We start from the raw sequence: 22,353 nt of genomic DNA, 5'->3' as shown, positions 1-22,353 counted from the left end.
CATGTTATCATGGACAATCGAAATGGAATTGGTGTGCATTATAGATGAGATTCACATCTCACATTGTACAGCTGGTTTTGTGACTTTAAGTCATTCCCTGAAAATGCTATTGAAGTTAGAAAATTAATGTGTATGTAACTTTGGATACGGTCCCTAAATTCACAACTATCGAACGTTCACAGTCAAACCAACTGTATGCCAGTGGTCAAATGCTAAATTTGTAAATCTATTCTTGTATAATTTGGCAAAACTAAATTAGTCGTTGAAATAGTACAAAAACACATGCCTTCTTGCTCTTTTGCTTCATGTTGTTCCTGTTTTTTTCCACTACAGATGGATAACTTCGTTTTGAAGCCATGGCCATATGTAAAGATGCATCATCACATTATGCGCACTTCATTATGTCCGAGTATGTCACAGTAATTAAATGAATCAAGTATTAAAATTAAATTTCGAAATGATTCCTGTACAGTTTGTAACAAACTCCGAAGGCAGAAAGTTGAATCTGTGTCTTGTTTACATATAGTTTTTTTGATCTGGTACTCAAGGAGGCCCCCTAGTTTTGCAGGGGCCCTTCGCAACTTGCGTGGTTTGTGTATAGGAAGGATCAGCTCTGCCGCTAACTGAAAAGACCTTAACAATAGGGAGATGGAAACTGAAAAGTACATAGAAACAAAAGAGACTAAAAATAAATGTAGAGCGTGCCAGTAAAAGTAAATTTAGGCAAATGGGGAAAAGACGTGACAAAAATTATGAAATAGGCCAAGTTAATGATTTATCAAGTCACTGTGTGCACCAAACCACAGGTGAAAAAGACAGAAATGTATTTATCCATGTGTGGAAGGGACTCAGCTCTGGGATGGTCATTTGTCATTGAAATGAGAAATATTCTGGCAAGTCATAATTCATTTTAGGGCTAGAGTTAACCCAAAGCACATGCAGATGATCAGAGGCAATGTCGTTTTCTGGCATATATAAGAACGAAGAGTTATTATGCATAGAGCTGCTTTGAAGCAGTTAAGACCTAAAAACGACTTCAAAGCAATCGACAAATATCAAACACACGCAAACTCAAATCATTAGGGAGAAAACGCTTTAATCAAATGGGGGCTGATGTGAAATAATTTAGCCCTGACGCTGCAGCCCTTTAGGTGTCTTTCGGTAAATAAATCAGAGGTTTAATATCACCTTCACGCAGACAGCTAGATGTCTTGGATTCTAATGAAGACTTATGTCCAGCCTGAGCTTGCAACCTTCTGACGTGTGCAAGTCTCACATAGCCTACCTGATCGATCTGTTCCAACTCATGTGCATCCGCTGCAGTGTGTTAAATGCATTCCAGGTACAAACTGTCTTTTTCATGCTCTGAAACGGTCAATTCCATATTTAACATCTAATGTGAATGTCAATGTTCTCTTTACTGAAATGCCAGTTTAAAATCGAAATAAAATTTCCTGAAAGGGATTTGTTATTGATTCAATTATAAGATTCCTTGAACAAGGATCTCAATTGCTTAAATTGCTCAATTGCTTAAAAGAAGGAGCAGAGTAAGAGTGGCACCACTATGTTAAGGTTAAGACCTTTGAAATAAAACTCATGTTCCGCTCACAATGTTTGACTCCAGGCCCTGACAAAGCACCTTCTCCTCCCTAAGGCAGTGTTCACAAGTATTCAAAGTGACAAGCTCTCACTGAGCCTCTAAATATACATGTACTGATTGACGTTTCTGAGACATTATTTTAAACATAATTTTGTCACTGCAGCTTGTCTATTACGCCCTAAGTGTTCGCCAGATGCGAGGAGTAATTAAACGGGCACAGCTCTTTTGCACATGGCAATGTGCAAGAGCTCTATTACTGTATGTTACAGGAGGGGAGATGTGGATGATAAGCTTTGGTCCGAAAGTTCCCTTAAATGTTTAGGTTAAAATAAATTGCCATTGAATCTAAATTATATTCAGCTGTGCACAAATTTCTCAAAAGTGTTTTGTTTGAGGATGGTTGATGAAAGATAAATGATCCTGGCTTGCGGCTTATGACAGTGGTTTGTTTCTGCAGACCTACAGACTACTTCGGGGATGAAACGCAGGTGATGACGCCTGCTAATTATAAATACCTGTCAAAGCATAAATGATCATTTGAGATGAAACATTCTTTTCCCAGTTTTGGCATCATAACATAAACAGATATACACACATAGGTGCACAAAATATGGATACATAAAATAAGCCACCAGAACAGCCGTAAAGGTGTACACATGCATAGTGAAATCAGAGTAATTTGCTGATTGTATTTTGCTGGTACCATTTAAGGTTATTTTTTATCTATCCAAGAACACAGTTTAATTTGTTTCCATGACACTTAAAATTGTCAGGTAATTAAGAATAATTGGAGAAAGACTGTGCATGTAAAGAAAAACAAAAAAAAGCACAACATGATTTGCTGATGTTTTCTGTCCATGTCTTGTTTTTCATATCTCCAGGTATGAATGGAAGATGCTATGCTATATGTTTTCACTTTAATAGTAGAATTGTTTGCTTTTTCATTCCCATACGGCAAGGTTTTACACTGAAAAAAATGATTATGTGCCTTAGTAGATTTTATGAAAATAAATTATTAATCAAAAAACAAAAAGTTAAAATAACATCAAAATCCTGGGAATAAAATCTACTAATTTTGGTTGTTAAGATTTGTATTATTTTGCTTGAGTAATTTTAATTGAACAAATTATCAAGTAAATCCAACTCAATTTTATTACGTTAAACCCATTTAAATTGGTAAAATTAAGTTAACTTTTTTATTTTGTGTTGAGACTGCATCCCTTTCTTTGTAGATATAACAACCTTGGCAGTTGATCTGTAGTTCCCAGCATGCTCTGTATCTGACTGCATTAGGAGATTCATTTTCCAGCTTAACTATCATTTTAATTGTTTTTCAGTAAAACGCAGTGAAAGACTTGTTCGTGTTTTGTGTTGATTTATCTTTGAGATCTAGGAGAGTTTTGCTATTATTTTTTAGTGGTTACCGTTGTTCAGAAGGGCGGTGCTTGTGCCAAGGATGAGGTAGGTATTAGCCAGGTATTGTGTTATTTTTTCATAATAACCTACTGAAGTGCCCTCCCAGGTCCACTAGAGAGTCCTCCCGCCTTCAACCAGACTGTTGCCATTCAACTGGACTACATTACCCATAAACCACTGCCCGGACTCATTATCCCTCATTACGTTCACCTGTGTCCTGTTAACTGTTGTTTGCCTGCTTATTTACACCCGGTTTTCTCAGTCATTCATTGCGCAGTCTTGTATCAAGTTGTACTGCAATTCCTAGCATTTTGTATGTCTGGTTTTTGGCATTTGTCTTGTGGATTTCTTTGCTGTGTTTGGATTTAGGCCTGTCTTTTGGATTTTGTTTTTGGATTATCCCTTTCTAATAAACTGCATTTGGATCGTCATCCGTGTGTTTTTTGCGTAGTTTGTGACATATTTCACTTATAAAGCAGTAACTGTGGTGATGCAAGTACGGAGACCACCGTCTCTTCTCACTTGACCATCTACAGTATGTTGTAAATTTTTGTATATTTCAACATGTAAGTAAGTGAACCGTAAAGTTTGAGTGAGACATTTATTTGTTCAAAGTAATGTTTTTTAAGTTTACTTTAAGTAATTTTTACTTAATATTTTAACAAATGCTAAATGTATTTAATAAGTAGAATTTACTTTATTAAAAATTTCTTCCGCTCATTTCGAGTTCATCCTCCACTTCTCTTTGCAAAAAAAGAACATTTTCTTGCCTGTCAACACTGAACAACTTTTGGAATCTGCTGTCATTTCTCTAGGAATGCTTTCTGCTGCCATGCATTGATCACATAATCCACATTCAGAAACCTGCTCTGGCATGAGGTTGAGGGGCCAAACAAATTCCCTGTTATCAGTATTAGGACTATTAGCAGCAATAATGTGGAAATAATTAAGAAAACCCTGCCCTCAAACCGCTCCTGCTCCACTGGGTAGCAACCTGAATTAATGAAGAGAAAATGAAATCTCGCTTTCGTAAGCGCACAGAACACAGAACGGGCTTTCTTGCCATGGTAACCGTTTAAGAATGAGTGAATCTAAAAGGGCATTTGTCTCTCTCTCTCTCTCTGATCACCGTCTCAACCGCTCTGTTCATCCGTGGAAGGATTCATAATTAATGGTCGTTATAATTGTAGAAGGAAAGCAGGAAAGAGGGAATTGGTGTGCAATAATGAGGAAAAGGGAAAAAGAGTGTGGCCTCGACATTTTTTTTGCCAGTTCTAAATTTGGATCTGGCACACATATTCATGGAGACATGAATACATAAGCACCATGAGAACATACGATAAAAAAGATGAATAGATACTCGCATAGATCTTTAAGTGTACATTATTAAAAACATAGGCCTACCGGTTCTTAAATGTTCGGTTTTCATGTTTTATTGGATCTTTCCATAGACATAATGAATATTTTACTTTACAAACTTGCATCCTTTTCTTTCCCCTGGATTTGAACATTTGATTTATAAGCGATTCCCCCACCCCCCTCTCTCTCTCTCTCTCTCTCTCTCTCACACACACACACACACACTTCAATCTCAACCCCCGTATTTCCAGTCTCATTTAAATTTAAATTCAGGTGCACCTCTCTAACTTCATCCACCAGCTGATGAAGTCCTTTTGCTCCACGGGCTCTCATGCCAGGTCTCAGCAGGTCATACTGAACTTCAACCTTCTCCAATAAAATCTTTAAAATTCTCAAAAAATAAGATGAGCTGCCCTTTATCTAAAACACTGGAGTTTATGAATTTAATAAACAGAACAATTAAAGATGTGGGCTATGTGCATTCACACACAAAATGAAGTTTATAAACCGATAAATAAACAGACCATTCTGTTTGAGGTGAACATACCAAATTATTTTGTTTCAGTGATAGCATCAAGAGTTACAAACAGAAATAGCAACTCTCAACAATTGGGGAGGCCAGGGCCAATGTAGCATTACGAATTGTAATGCTGTAAATTTAGTCATAAACCAACTGTATTAATGATACTTATTTGCAGTCAACACATGATCCTTTTTTTGAAATGCCCGAGAAAAATAAAATTACAATGATTTTACTACTGGAGCAACGTTCAGCCCAGTCCTTTTTACTAAATAGAAAAATACAAACGAACGGATGACTAAATAAAAATACCCTTTAAGTCTGTAAAGAACAGTAATAATTTAGTTAACTTTTCATCTTATAAAAATATTTTAATAAAAGAATTTCACTCATACTCATAATGATAATGTTGAAATCAGAGCAAATGCAGAATGTAGCAAGTCTATATTACCTGATACCTGAAAAGTCAAGCATGGGCAAACATATACTGTCACGGTATGACTCAAGGTAGAGAACCCAATTGCAGGCAGACTCAGGGTAGGGGTAGCAAGGGTATTTATTAACAAAAACAGGAAAAAAAGGCAAAAGGAAAAAAACAAAACCCACAATGGGGAAAACAAGAACGGATGAATAATAAACTTTAACAAGGACACTGACTGACTAAAACTACAAATACAAACACTAAACTAACACTTACTAGACACGGGGAAACAGGAACAAGGCAATACTGGATAATGTAAATACAGCTCAGACGAGGACGATGCACAACAGCTACAGTTTACAAGGAATGATATACAATGAACGAGCACAGGACAATGAACACAAGGGTGTTTTAAAGGGAACAAACACAGGATCATAACGAGGAACAGGTGCTGGGGATTAGCACTAAGGAGAGGCTGACGAGGAACGAGATGTAGGGAACAATGACAAGACCCGAGAAAGAACCATGTCTTTCCCACATAAAACCATCAGGCAATGCCATGGCTCCACTCAAAACAGGAATAAAACATGACATGATAGTGGAACCATGACATATACAGTATATAAATATTAATAAATATTAAAGCAATACCACTTTCAGGTGTGCTCCTGTTAGAAAAACAGTGGGTTTATATGAACTTTATTGTTTTAATTGCTTCTAACCAATGTACCAGTAGCCTCTTGTTCTCTCTCTTTATATATGTGTGTAAGAATTTGCAACACTTTTAAAGAGAATAATTTAGTACCCCGCTGCTTTTGCTACTGTAATTCTCGGGAAAGTGAGAACAGGAGTTGACAGATGGTACAAAGAACAAAGGTGATACAAACCAGGTTTTTTAATAATTCAGAGAACCAGTTTTAAAGCCCTAAAGCAGTTTAATACACACAAACGATCCTCAACTGTATAATAACATAATAATCTGAAGCTGGACAGTATTTTAACCAGAACACACACAGAAACGCACGTTTGTTCCAAACTGAGGGAGGCTGTAAAGGCAATCACAAGGTGGTGAGTGGCAACTCCCACGCTTTCCAAACCTGTCTTATTCACTTTCGTCAATCACCTCCCTGCTCTCTTTCTCTCTTTCAATGCGTGTACGTCCAATCCCCAGAGAGACACAGGTGAGATAAGAATCTAATGCATTGTGCCACCTTGTTCAAGTTCAACAAATTCATCTGACCTTTCAATTTATATTATGTCTCTTCCTAATCTCTTTCTCTCAGTTCATCACCCCCAGAAAAATAACCATGGATGCTGAGATAAAGGGTCCATCCTCCATCATACTTTGTAAAGTGATAAGTTCAGGGAAAAACATTAAAACAAACATACAAACATATCCAAGAGCAAATTTACTGATGATCTTCAGGCAAGCCTTAAGATATTGGCAATACAACCCATTTCCAAATAAAATGATTCAAGCTACTGTGGATTCATGTTCTGAAAAAATATAATGTAGCAATACATTTGCCAATAAAGCAATTGTCACTCGATTGAAAGGAAGCACTTTTCTTAACCATTTCTTACTATACTATTCTCATAAGTTCTCTTATGCGTGGATCAGCCGGTCATTTCTTTTACTGTGTGTGTGTGTGGAATAAAAAGCTGAGAAATATGTTAATGTTGGACAATGGCTAGAGGACCCATGATTCAAAGTGTGCATGTCCGTCCGTGTGCACACTCCTGCTGTCACTCACTCTAACCAAATATGACGGCCAGCAATGAACAGCAGCTAACAGAAGCTGACGAGCGAAAGCTTACTTCTGTCTGAACCAGCCAGTAACACACACATTCACATTTGGAGTGTGTCTTGGTTAAACAGAAGTCGATCATTATGCAACACAATTTGCACATGGTCATTTCAGTATAGCAGCAGTTTGAGAGGGTGAGAATCTACAACAGGTCTAAGCCGGCAGCGCTCAGCCCTGAGCTGTGAGTGTCAGAGGTGTTAGAAAACTGTGTAAATGTAAAAAAAAGAGCGATATGAATGAACAAGCATATATGAACGAGGTGGCACTTCTGCCTCAGAGTAAATTTGGATGACAGATTTAAACAAAATCTTATAGTTATATGATATTTTTCATTTAAACATATTCATTTAATCTATTTTATGTATTGTGTTTTGTATTGTATTTTAAATTAGGATTGTAGAGTAAATGTAACTTTTAATTAACTTTTGAAACGAGGCATTGCTATTTTATCAAACCGAAATGCAAAAATATATATATATAAATATATTTTATTGTGTGTATTTATAGGTCACAAAACATTATAGCTATGACATTAGCCATAATTTCAAAGCGACGACATAAACCAACGTTACTGTGCAATCACACTTTTGTGGGCCAAACTTAACTTCTGGAACAGATCCGCAAAAAAAAACTGTAGATTATTTCTGATGAAAACACAAAAGAAATAACAGGTAAATAACATTAGCTATCAAGTTAAAAGTATGTCTAGCCAGTATTATTTTGAATTACAAGTAGAACCGTTACTTGGCTAAACTTAAACGCTACAAAGTTCACAACACATTCAACAAACTGTTTATTTAATAAACTTAACATACAATACACATTTACAATTTGTTTATGTACTTTAATGTTTCTACAATACAATATTCATATAAATTAATAATAATGTAAATTAAATGAAATATAAGTAGCTATTTTTTTTACCAACGAACACAGATTGGAAGTTAACTTCGGGCCAGGTGCATGCATCTGATGAAACCGTCTATAGCAAATCAGGGAGTTATCAATCAAAACACATAAGATGAGTGGTTGTGAAAGTATATTTGTATGTTCACAAATATTACATATGAGAATAAAAACAAAATAATGAAACCTGCGAGGGGCATATATATTCAAAAGTGGCCATGGTTAAAGAAACAACCATAAATTGAGAGCAACAGACAGACATAGATAAATGATCCAGGGGTTAGGGGACTTAAAGCCTCTTAAAACATTGAGGCTTGAGGAACCGAAAGCGGGAAAGAAAATGATAAACAGATGACACAGTCAGACAGAGAGAAGAGACAGATGTTACTGTAGTGATGTTGATAGACAGGCCGCTATTAATGTTTCAGACGATGGAAACGGAAGTAAAGAAGACAATGATAAGATGATGGATGAGGACGAGGAGCAGGACGGAACAGTACAACAGCATAAGAGGAGTGAGCGTGAATAACATGATTTCCTAGAGAGGGACACTGGAAGAGAGAGAGCGTGAGATAGAACTATGGAAAGAGGGAGAGTGTTTTGAATGTATTCTGACAGACTGTCATAACAGAGACAGGCTTGGACCGGTCAGCAGGGCAAAGTGCAGCAAGAAGAACGATAGAGGGAAGGACTGAACGATGAAATGAAAATGAAATACAGAGACCACATGATGCTTTGTCTCGTCGGTAGATACGTTTGCCCTCGCCAGGAAATCTGTTCAACTGTTAGGCTTCAGCGAATATCCTGTGAGGTTTTCATTACAGACAGATCTTCTGTCCTTGAAAAAGAACTAATTTCTTGATTACCATCTTTAATAAAGCTCAGGTAATATGAGTGTCATCAGTCAAAACAGGAAAAAGTTGTGAAGGATATTACCTTATGTATACTGCAGTGCCATTTAATTTTAACAGGTTGCAGAGCGGGTTGGGTGTTGAAGGTCAAGGAGGTCTATAATAGCTGGCATAACGGACATATGACAAAGTATTTCTGTACTTGAAACACCCTCTCAGCACTCCAACTTGTTTCGGAAAGTTTTTTTATAATTCTGGATCCTATTCCTTTAATTGGCCATTCTCCCTGAAAAGCACAGCAAGGCGAAAGAAAGAGCTCACCAACGAGCCAACCATTGAGCGAGACCCGCTTACCATCCAGATTATCTACGCAGCATCAAGATGGGCTGCGCTGCAGCTCGTTACTCTTGCGATAGTGAAGTTTAGGTGTCTGTTTTTGTTTACAGTATTTCAGCGATGGATGTTACATAAACTGTGGATATAACGCTGGATTTGGAGATCAATTGAAACTGATAGATAGCGTGATCCCAGTGATAAAAGATGCCGGACATGCACGCAGTTAGTCAAACTATGTCATATGTCTGTGTTTTGTTGGCAATCAGCGTGTACGTGCATAATGTGCAAAACACGAAGGGATTAATGTGATGATGTGTTGCTTGCTCGTGCTGGAGTTCCATCCCACTCTCCCCACTAGTCCCACCTCTTGCAGCTTGTTTTTCCAGAAATAATCGTACAGCTGTATCTCTCTTTAATAAATTTTATCAAACTAAATACTCTTTGAAGATATGACGTATGCTATACTACTGTATTGGGAACTCAAGATTAATGTGAGATTGGCAGAAACCACCAGTGATATGCGATCTTTAAGATATCTTAAAACACTTCTACATTTCCTTTAAGTATCATTGTCATGATTCCGCTATCATGTAATGTCTTCTCTTGGTCTTGGCACAGCCTTAGATTGTGCGTGGAGGGAGAGATAGTGATCCTACCGGCTTGCTATACTCTCTTTCTGGTCTGCGTCTTTGTTCCCGCCATTTCGTTTCCTCGTTAGCTTTCCTTGAGTGTTCATCCCTATCACCTGGTCCTTGTTAATTATCCTTCTTCTGTCTCCCCTTAAAACATCCTCATGTTCATTGTCCTGTGCTTGTTAATTGTACCTTGTTTGTATCGTACCGAGTTGTGTCGTGTCTTACCCGTGCTATATCTTATCTTTGGATCCCTTACCTTGCCTGTTGTTTTTGTGACGTTGTGTCTGTTTGTTTTGATTTAGTTTTTTCCCCCCTCAACCCAACGGAGTCCGGCATACAAATTTCATTCGTCAATTTCATTGGCCTGTTTCAAAACCAGTCGAAGCGATAGGTTCTCAAGGGTGAACCCCATCTGTCGGTTCGACACAACGTCGAGAGACCAACAGAAAGGGAACCGAAGATTTGACTCATGACGTTGGAATGGGTGCAACTATCTCCTTTGTTTGAAGTCATATTCCAGGCTTCTGATTGACCAACACGGCTTCATAGTTAGGGTTATATCGCCACCTGTTGGTTTGGCATGCTTTTGACAGCACTTCATAGCGTGTTTTTGCGTTTTCGTGTGGAAGAAGTTTTTTTTTCAAACGTTGAACGAAAAACATGACTAGGCCTTTATGCTGTGCGAGTTGGGATTTTGAAAATTACAAAACTTTTTAAAATATCAGATTTCAAAAGACTGCATATGTAAAAATGTTTCTTTGTAAAACAAAAGTTAGCACAGTTACTGACACTTTGCATTTGGTAAATGGTTTTTAGAAAATGAATCACAAAAAGTTGCAGTGTATTTTTTATTGAACAGCTCACTGTTGTCGCTCACAAAGCATTCTAAGCAGGTATTATATAACTTAACGATATGTATGATACAAACCACCTTCGGGCAGCACATGAAACACACACGTGCACACAATGCATTCACACGTGCACAAAATGAGTCAGCATTACCCATTCAGGTTCAACACAAGGTAATCCTAGAAAATGACAACATTAGTTTAGAGCAACAGTTCTCGGTCTGGCACACTGTAATTTTCTTCAAATGAGTAGTGTTGAAATGAAGTGCCAGATCAAAGGTCCATTTTGAATTATACATCAATTATAACCATATTTAAAATGTATGCTCAAAAGAAATGCTATGACACAGCGAAACACTTAATGGAATAAAAAAGGTCTGTATATTTGATTGAGTCAGACAGAAGTACTGATCACGTGTGTAAGTACTAAAAGCTATAGAATAATTATGAGCGACAGGAGAGGGAATAGGAGCTAAATTGACATCATTTTAATTTAACACATTGCTTATTGCTGTCCTTGTAGGTTATAAAATGCTTAAAATAAGACACAATTTCTAGCACTATATATTTCTAGCTCAGTGAACTTTGATCTGTAACTGTTTTGTCGAAACTGGTTTCACCCTAAGAAGTAAAGAAATATGGTGCAAATCCAGAATGATTAAACGAGCAAATCTGGAAGTGAAGCAAGAGAATTCTTGTTGGAATGATAAGACGCTGCGGAGGACTCCTCCAATCAAGGGAATGCAGCTAAACTGTCAGCCTGCAAGAGCATCTTAATTATAGGCTCACACAAACACAAAGTCAGCCAGCCAGGACTCTCCATGTCTTTGGTTATTAAAGTCTTAAATCTGAGAGGTTACACATACACATCTTTTCGATGTCATTTACAAATTAACTTTGATCAGCCCAACCAGTGTGCATTTCCTTCCACACTGTGCAACAAGCGATGTCCTGTTTTAATGATTCCGGATCAGCTTTTCTTGCTATCGCAAAATCATTCATCTATAAAAGATCAAAAGATACCCTGTAGAAATCCCATGTATCAACCCAGCACCAAACACCTGGCAACCAGATCAGCCGGTTAAATGACAAAGTACTCGGACCTCACGGCTACTGTGCCTTTGGCAGCCATTTCATGAGTTAACAAGCTCTCATTAAGAATTTAATTCATTGGTGGCGTTGATTATGTGAATAAGGCTGTGATTACATGATGACATCCTTTCGTGAGTAAACAAGCTCAGTGTGTTACCTCAGTAAAAGGAAAAAGTGAGAATAAAGCAGCCAGTTGCTGCAAGTTAAATGATTTTGAATGCTGAAATGTGTAAAGTGTTTGAATACCTTACCCTGACTAAACAACAAAATGAAACAAACTAAAAACTTCAAACCGTATTGGCTAAATGTCTTTTGCTGCTACACAAATACTAAAATAAGAATGTCAGAAACTCCGTGTTAATGATACAGTGAGTGAACATTACCTGAATGACATAGGCTACTGCATCGAAGAATCTCATAAGGCCACGGGAGCTCAGGAATGAAATAAAAGAACTGTGAACCAGGTGGTTCTCTTTTGTTATAAGAGCTACTGGTGTTCCTCAAGGTTAAATTGTTAAACAGCACCCAAGTAAATTATTTTGCAGTTGCTATTAGAACACTACACAATAAGTAAAAAAAACAAATAGGTCACAGGACAATGCTAAACTGACATAGTATATCCAGGAATATATTTCTATACCTACCTGCATAACCAATGGTGTAACTTTGGTTTGAGAAGTGTGATGGGCCACAAATTTTGATCTGAATCCCATTTTCTGCATTTACATATATTTAGGCATTATGGTGATACAAAAAATTATTTTCTGCATGAAGTGAGCGAAGTGCGGATGGAGGGCAGCAGGTGATTCACCAACACAAACTCAAAATACCAATGTTTTGTATCATTGTTTAAATGGATTAAACCATGAAAACACATAATGTTTTTATTGTGTAGCAAAAGTTGATGTTTTGGAGAGGGGAAAAATGTGAGTATTGACAGAGAAACGGTTTGTGAACCTGAATCTGCGGTCTGGAGGAGACAAACAGACGTCCTGAAATTTCATCCTTCCCATCAGATCCTACCAGGCATGCGTACATCAGTGTTACGTCATTTATTGCACTATAAAATCATTCTACATGTTTATTTTATACAGCTACGGGAATCTGATAGTGTATTTTCGTTGTTAAATCATTCTACATATTTAATTAATACTGGTAGAAAAATTTGAATTAAATTAATTGAGTAAATTAATCCTACATGTTTATTTTATGCTGGTAGGATATTCTGACAGGGTATTTACACTGTAAACTATTCTTTATTTTTTTTTAACTGGTAGGACTGTCTGACAGAGTATTTTGCATATAGGTCATTCTTCCTGTTTATTTTGTCGATGTTGTTTAGATTATATAAAATGTTGTACTGCGGTGGGAAAATCTGACAGGGTAGGACAATTCGAAAGAACACAAGTTGACTTTCTAAAACACAGAACGCCGTTTAACGTACCTAAACAGTGACAAGGGAAGCCCACATTTCTGTCATGCCTTGTCACAACTAGCTGCTATTAAAAGAACGAGTCTGATCGAGGAAACAGCTTAACATAGCCTACCGAAACAAAGACCATGCAAAACCACATTTCTATTAAACCTTAATTGTAATAAACACTAGCTACTCTTAAAAGAACAGGCACTTAATCTGGGGATAACAATAGTCTCACGTTAAGCTTGTTTATTTAAAGAAACCACATAACGTGGTTCAAGGCAGCAACAAATTGAGAGCATAAAACTTTTCTGTTATGATGTTTATGTTTGATATCAGTGATAAACAAAATGTATTTAATTTGGTTTTCCGTGGTTGTTGTTTTTGTACGTTAAGCTGTTTCCTTATAATTAATTTTAGGAAAGAAACGCTTAGTGCAAGTTTTTTAAACTTTATCTGTTTATTACAAGTGAGGATTTGAAAAAAAAATTGGCTTACCTTTAAGATGTTCAGGTCATTAAAAATAAGTACTTTGAGTTTGTGATAGTGAATTCCAATGGAGAAAATGACTTGTTGCTGTCCACGTGATTGAAAACAACCTTTCAGTGAGCTATTTTTAGAGTGTGCACGTGACGCCTGCATTGACACAGGCAGACAGCTCAGTCCTACTTCTCTGTGGCGATGACGGCGTGCGGTTAAAAATCATAAATTACAAATTGGAAAGTGGTGGGGGGACGACAGGGATTTTGAATCGTGGAGGGGTCATTTTCCCCTTGTCCCCAGTGGAAATTAAGCCCTTGTGCATAAAAGAATGTACTTGAAGAATGTCAGAAATTCAGTACATTCTCTGGAAAAAAAAAGGAATTCACAGGCAGCCTTTGTATTTTGCAGTGCTCTTACAGTGTTTAGTGTTTAAGGGAAAAATATGTTTAAAAGGTTGATTCAATGGGCGTCTGAGGAAGGACTAGTCACTGGCTTGAGGCACACAAACATAACTGACACTAGTGCATCATCTTATACACTGTCACCTCTTCAAATGTCTACTCAAGTGGAAAATGAAAATTAGGGTTAGGGAAAACATGTCAAAAAGTATAATCTTCAAATACAACGGTAAATAAATCTGACTAAAGCGGTCAAACATCCGACGCGCAGCACCGCATCGCCGTCACGTCTAAAATAGATTACATGTATGGCACACTGCCAAAGGAAATGTCTGTATCCTACTCGAATTCCTACTCTACATCAAGTCCACTCATGTAAGTTGGACCAATTTTAACTTCTTTTTTTACAGTATGTTATTTTTACTAGGTGGTACTTGAATGTTATTTAGTGAATAAGCTCTATATAAAGGGAGCAAGTCCATTCCATTCCATTTTTTACCGCTTATCCGAACTACCTCGGGTCACGGGAGGGAGCAAGTCGATTAATATATTTATTATTATCTTTTTAAACAAAAATTGCTTTCTGTATGAATAGGCAATTTTTTTCCGCAATTCCAAAACGGATAAATATATCTTGCAGTCTCCATGAAGTTATTTGTACATAAAATGTGATTTTAGACAAATTTTAGGTTATTCTATGTGGGTGGCACTTTGAGGCGCGGAAGGATTTTTATCAGCATACATATAGACATATAGAGAAGCGCCACCGGTGTTTATAGTCAGAGAAAACAATGTGGTGGAATTTTAAAAATAGCTTGACGAGTACGGTGTGCAACACCCAATTTATCAATTCATTAAAGACAAATTTTGCCGTTATTTCTTTTGTTCCACATTTCACTGCAGTGCAATTTTTTATAATAACAACAAATTAATAGATTATCTTACCTTTAAAATATTTTTTTGTCATCATTTACTCCCTCTCTTGTCATTTCAAACCTTTACGTACAGGTTTTACTCCCCAGAACACAAAAGAAGATATTTTGATGAATGTTGTTGACAGACCCCCATTCACTTGCATTGGTTACAATAGAAGTGAATGTGGGGCTTTGCTGTTCTGTTACCAACATTTTTCAAAATATCTGCAGAAAACAGAAAGTCAGACCGGTCTGAAATGAAAAGAAGGTGAGTAAACGATGACAGAATTTTTATTTCGAAGGGGAACTACTCCTTTAATAACCAAATTGACTTTAGTTAGTCCCTTGACATGTGAAACAGAAGCCATCGTGATGTGTCGGTGGACCAAAAGATTTTGCAAGTTGGACCACCCTTTATGCTGATGGTCAAGGGTCTATGCAAAGATAATTGTGATTACTTGAGAAATGAGAACAAAGAAAAATTGAAACTGAATGATGCCACTACTTTAAAAAATTAACAAATGAAAAAAATAAACATGTTAATATGACCTCACAGTCACCACTCAAACAATCGCCAAAAGGTTTTTGTTTATCCGGAATCATATTCTGAGTGCCAAACGACTAGCAAGGGGCTTGAATAATAACAATTAGAGGCGGACATATTATAAAGAAAACAAATGAGATCAGAGCAGACTTGTAAAGCCGAATAGCTCATTGCGGATTCTAGCCAGTGTCTGTCTTCCTCTAAACTGTTTGTATGCGGAAGCCGCAGGCTTGAATTCATTACCCAACAACTACTCTGTCAGCATTAAGGATGGGCAAAACAAACACACGATGATTTCCAAACACATACCAGTGATTCTACCACCGCTCCATCCAATCCCACATCAACATGGGGCCCCGGAACCGATGATTGACTCAGCATTAGAAGTGTCCAGCTGCTAAAGCCTTCCGTTAGTTTTCAAGTTGTGATGGTTCCCCATCAAATACACAAACAAATGGTTCGTGGCAGCATACTGCTGTTAGATACTTCAGAAAGGAGTGAAGCAAGTACGCCTCACTGAGCACTGCAAATCGAAGCGTAGCGGATGGGTCGGGAGTGAACGTGTTTGCTATTTTCTTAATTCCTTCTTTGGAACAGCATCGCCGGAATAAACAAGCACTAATAATAGTGCTGCAGGTCTTTGTCTCTGCTCAGCAGTGTGTGGGAGGTTTATTTAACACTCAATGCAATGAAAGGACCGGCAGAGATATCACCTTCCTTTGCGGCTGGCAGACCAGTGTGAAAACAGGCTGACAGGAAATGGGCTGCTTCCCCAGAATGCACTAGTTAATTGGTTAATGACTTAATGAGTTTATTAGCATGAGCAAATTGTGAACCAATCATTTTTTACCAAATGAAGGGCACATGCACTAGTGCACATGGGAAAGCAGCTTTGCACGCTTTTGCGCCTGCAATATGGCATGTGCGCACCCAATTACCACAAACTGCAACCAGAATCAAACCTCAGACAAATTTCTCTCACCATATGCTATTTAGCATCAGTCATCATGTTGTGCATGTGTGTGCATGTGGGTTTAACCTGCACTAATTTTAACTGTGGAACAGTTTTTAATCAAATTTGCATGGTAGGAAAATGGGAGAAGGAGGGGCAGCTGATCTCCACAGTTATGACCTTACAGAGGACATGGATGGAGGTTACAAAGGCACAAGTTTACAGATAATTTTAAATATTCTAAGGAATAAATCATACTTGAAGGTTTAATTTAAATGCTAAAGTTCATGTTTTACCACATGTCATAACATAAATCCATCCCTGCATTTAAACAAAAGGCAGTCAACAACATCTAGAGCAATGCAATTTAATTATTAAGTGTATACTGTATGACTTCACACAATAAGTATTCTGTTAAATAATAACCTGTCTCTTCCTAGCTTTGTAATGCCATTTAATTGGGCAACCCGTTTTAAAGCTAGGACATCCAAGAACCAATGAGTTTCAAAGGTATTGATGCAAGTGTGCATCGTGTCATATTTGTTTTCCAGCCCAGAGCACTATGATCAAAAGCAATGACCCCATTAAATGGCATTACAAAGCTGGGAACAGGCCAGATATTATTTATCATAACTCTTATTGTGTTCAACTAAGAAAAGCAGACAGAATATCTATTCTATAATACATGTAGGAATTCCTAATTTGAAAAATGAGAAATCTTTACCCACTCTGTCTGTAATTCCCAGAGGTTAAAGTAGTTGGAAAACTCTACTTTTCAGAACAGGCTTGCTCTATAAGCACAAAAGTTGACAAAAAGTTTCTCAAATTAGAATGAATTCTATCCTGTCTTTCATCATTTGTCACAAATTATGCAACCTCATGCCATTTTGAGCCTATATGGTTTTCTTTCTTGAGTTGAACACTTCTCTCTGAAGGAGATGTTTAGAGAAATGTCTGAGATGTTCTTCAATGAAAGTGGAAAGGGGCTATCAATCCCTACTGTAAAAGGATAACCAAAATCCTTACCAAAGTCTTTTCGTCTCTCACTCACTCACACTTGTGGAGTGAAGAGGCCTCTGCTTATCTGCTCTGCCTCTGGTTGCTACGGAAACTATCCGGATGGTCAGGATTTGAAGGTTGGCTTTTTGTGCACATCCTAATATTTCCATGAACCTTGTTAGGACACACATACACATATAAACACAAATACCACCCTCCCCAGTAATTTTTAAGTCTCTGCCTTTAGACACCTTGCTAGGTGCAAGGGCCTTCCTTAATTAACAAATAGTATACATGTTATAAATATTTTATTTATTTGTATTAACATTTAAAAATAGGCATTGCTTTTAGATTTTGTTTTCATTTCAAATTTTTAGTAATTTTGTTATATCTTCTTTTCATTTCATTATTTGTTTAATTTCATGTTGATATATAAGATTTTTATTTAAGTTTTTCATAATAATAATAATAATAATAATAATACTAATAATAATAATATCAGAGCCTTAAACTTGTGTCAGTTTTTTTTTTCTTTCAATAACGTTTAGGCCAAACTGAAATGACCTTAATGAAAGCAACTTCAGACCTTGGAATTTGAAGGATAAAAGCGTCATCTCATCTCCAAAAAATCTAATCACTACCACAGCATGTATATTTTGGAGTAAAATATGAGCAAAATGTTTTGGTGATATTAATTTATTTTTGTTCCATTTAGATGTTTGTTGTATTAACATCTGACTCCAAAGCAGTTGAACACCATATCATTGCCAAGGCAGGTAAATAAAACTGATAACACTATGGTATCTCTCTCCCCATTTTTTCTATTTTGTCTCTGCCTCAAAGTCAAGGTCAAGCTCTAAATGATTTCTAATTCAACCATCACATATTTAACGGAGAAGAAACAGACAGGGAAAGAGAGAGAGAGAGAGAGATAGAGTGTATTCCCTCCAGAATACACTTTCCACCAAAGTAAGTAATGAAAGAGGGAAAGAGAAAAATAGGAATGAAAGACACAGCAGAAAGGACAGCCAGCAAATGGGCAGAGATACAGATTAAGTCACTAAAATCACATGGGACTAAAGCAAACAACAGAAGTGAAAGGCGGAAAAAAATATCAGCACTTTTCAGAAGTGTGTATACTGCTGTGTGATGGCTGGGGTCACGACACCGTTTTCACTGTCGGCCAGACAGACACCGTGCAAGCCATGAGCCCAAATCACTGCCACCACGGCAACCGTCGCCATGGTAGCGGGGGAAAAGCAACATGACTGTATGTGTTGGGGAATATGAGGATATAGAAGCAGATAATTGCACCTGTAGCTTGCACAACGGAAAGGATTGAGAAGCAAAGCTGCTACTGTATAATGTATTAAACACACCTTCCAATGGCCATGTACTGTACATAAAATGACAACTAATACAATAAACTGCCTCTTCTAAACAATTTAACTAACCATATTGCACCTTTTGCCTCATTCAAATAATAATAGAAAAACTGCCCCAAAACAATAATAGCCTCTGCTTTTGAGTCTCTTTGGGCATAAGCATCTACTAAACAAATAAATGTAAGCAGAGAAAAATACATGAATACATAACAATGAATGAATTCTGGATGACGTTAGATGTGGTTTGACTGTAAATTAAATCCATAACTCCAACGTAGCAAAGCATGTGTGACAGACTTTGCTCATGCTGATGATTTTATCTAAATTACAGTATGATCCATATGACATCCATCATTCTTATGTCAGATGATGGAGTCTCTGCACTTCCTTAAATCACTGTGGCCTTGCTGCTCATTTGGCCCATGTCCAGCCTATGATAGAAACTAATGAGAAAACGTGGGGAGTGGCCACATGTTAATCATGTCCTGTCACGTCTTCCATTAATTCAGCATTCCAACAGCCGTCCTTGTGGTCCTGGTATGACATGACTCAGTTGAATGGGCACTAATATGATGACCTCATAGCCCAGCACCTCTGGACCTGCCCCCAACCCGTCCTTCACTTATTTGACAAGGACACCATACCCCTTTTGCATTACATGGCCCATGAACATTTCATGTGACATTCTTCTTTAGGTTTTTATTTAAATAAAGTGGGTCACCATTAACCACACGTTGTCTATCACAACTGACATAAATTCAGCATTTTTAATATGTTAATATCCTTATGGAGACATTTGGTTCCAAAAATGTAGGTAACACACATATGTATAGAGCCGGAAAAAAAAGAGATTATTTAGAGTTTTACTGATATTGTCATCAGCTGGTCTAAAACTCGGGTCTTCAGTGTGGTAGTTAGGAGATCTGCCTCTAAGCCACAGGGGCAGTTTAATTGGACCCAAACGAAACACTCCAGACAGCTCTCCAGGCAAAGTGGTTTTAGTAGAAAAAAGAATAATCCAACACAAGTTCTTCTCAGACTGAGACATAAAATTAGGAAAAAACTAACTTCAACAGAAAAAACTACACAAGGGGAGAAAACCAAACCAGAGAGCATAAAGAAAAACAATTACTCAGGAACCTTACTTGAAGCAGAGAGGAAGCAGTGAGGAATCAGTGAGGAATCAGTGAGGAAGCAGGGAGGAAGCAGGGAGGAAGCACTGTGGGTACCAAGTCAGACTAGCAGTTAAGACCCAATAACTGAGTAAGAAGCAAAGTAAAAAACACAATTTAAATATCCTAGTTGTAACAGGGCACAGGTGACCTGGATAGAACTAATAAGGACACCCGAGGAAGGGGCTAAGGCTTAGGGACACAGCGGGGGCCTCTAGAGGCATTGAGAGCAACTACAGGAGGTAGAATGCAAACAGATATTTATAGGTAAAATGATCATTTTGTGAAATACTAACAACATTTCTGGCATATTTCAACTAAAAGTATTGTTTATATTTGCATTTATTTGCAGAAAATGAAAAGAGAAGAAACGGGTCAAAATAACAGAAAAGATGCTCTGTATTTTTCCAGACCTCAAATACTGCAAAGAAAACAAGTTCATATTCACCGTTAAGCAATACAGCAGTATTATTTGTATTAGGAAAAGTTAAAAAAAGATTTAAATGTGATTTTTATCACAGTTTTCTTGTGCCGTGTCATGCTGTCAGTCTTTCACATTGCTGTTGGATGAAACTCCTGAGGTTTGATTTAGTTGATATTCAACAGACACTCAACTGGAATGTCTACAATATTTACATCGACAATGTATTATTTTATTTTAACATTTAAATAAAGCATATATATATATATATATATATACATAAGATTTAAAATAAATGTTATATTATAATATAACGGCAAAGTCTATCATGTAAAACGGCAAAGTCTATCGTGTATACATCCAGAGTTAGGAAAATGGCTCAGAAATTCACCCTGGACTTCTCACATCTCAGCCATAATCTCTTCACAATGCTGCCGTCTGGTAGGTGCTACAGAGCACTGAGCACCAAAACAACCAGAATTAAAACATCCTCTTCCCTCAGGTCATCTACCTCTTGAACAGTTAAATGTTTTTTACCCACCGTGCAATTTAATAACTCTGTGCAATAATAATTAAGTGTAATATTAATTATATCCTCCAGATAATACACCATCTATTTTTTATACAACTTTTTCAGAAAAAATATATTTCATTCTGCTGTATATAGCCTGTACCTTGTACATACAATAGTCTATTCTTATTTTTTACTTGTACATATTTATTTTGAAAAAAACTTTTTTTAAATGGCCTTCCCAGTGTAGCTTTATTTTCCTCAGTGTGGTTGGTTTCAGGGCAGGGCATAAACTACAGATTTACAATGTGCAGCATGATTATGCACTGAGGCACCAGTTTTTTTTATAAAATTGTATATTTTGTATTAAAAAATTGTATAATTGTATATATTGAAACCCTTTGAATGCAACTTACGTCAGTAAGTTTATATCAAATCAACTCCATCAAGAACTTCCACAAACTTATTTTCACCACAAGTAATTAAACAGGGACCATACATTATCCAATGATTTCAATGTATATATGCCATATAATTAGCTAGTTTAGTTTATGTTTTAAAACGAGTGACGGACTGACAGAGTGATATTATAGTTGGCTATTTCACCTATACTCCATATTCCATGGATGTATATATACATTTAATTCAGCCTGCTAGACTTGAATGTATGACTTAACTAGAGAAAGACATTTACAAACAAACATAAGCAATCTCTTCTCCGAGGCAGGGCAAACAGAGCTAAAAGGCTGAAATCTCTAAGCTTCAGAGCCGAGAACATAATGCCTTGAGATGCAGAAGAAATTCCAAACACTGCCACACACCCAGGGCATCATAACAAACTGAATCAGCATGCATCTCTCCAACAGCGTCTGTGTGTGTTATTTATTACAACATATTACAAATACGAATCTACAGCAAAAATCTGCAGTTTAGCAGTAATGCTTTGAACGTCTCAACCGCCTTTCTTTTTATTCCCTTTTCCTTCAATATATTAAGTCCAAATCTAAAGGGCGCTTTACCCCATGCTCTGGGCCACCTGAGGTGAGGCGAACGTGCTAACCACTAAGCCACCGTGCCCCGTGAGAAATGGAAAAATATAATTCTAACTGCCTCGGCCAATAAAACCGTCAGAGCTAAAGCTGATCTGCATGAATGTATCACACTTCAATATTTCAGTCTTGTAAAGGAATAAAATAGTCTTAGAGAGAGGGAATGAAAAGGATTTAGCGCTTGTAATTCAAAAACACTCTCACAGGACAGACCTCCCAAAGAAACTCTCATTTACTGCTCGCACTTCTGATCCACCTGCATTTAACTTTACAACCATGATGAAAGAACTTATGACTAATGACAAAAGAAGCTTCT

General features: G+C 37.1%; 1 protein-coding gene across 4 annotated transcripts in view; it reads right to left on the bottom strand.

Annotated features, from left to right (window-relative positions):
* Window positions 1-22,353, bottom strand: part of nlgn2a (neuroligin 2a) — a 179,357-nt gene that overhangs the window by 17,909 nt on the left and 139,095 nt on the right. The window lies entirely within an intron of this gene.

Source organism: Triplophysa dalaica, chromosome 1 (genome assembly GCF_015846415.1).
Source record: "Triplophysa dalaica isolate WHDGS20190420 chromosome 1, ASM1584641v1, whole genome shotgun sequence".
Taxonomy (NCBI): Eukaryota; Metazoa; Chordata; class Actinopteri; order Cypriniformes; family Nemacheilidae; genus Triplophysa; species Triplophysa dalaica.
Note: the sequence above shows the minus strand (reverse complement) of the source record. Positions and strands in the feature narration are given on the sequence as shown.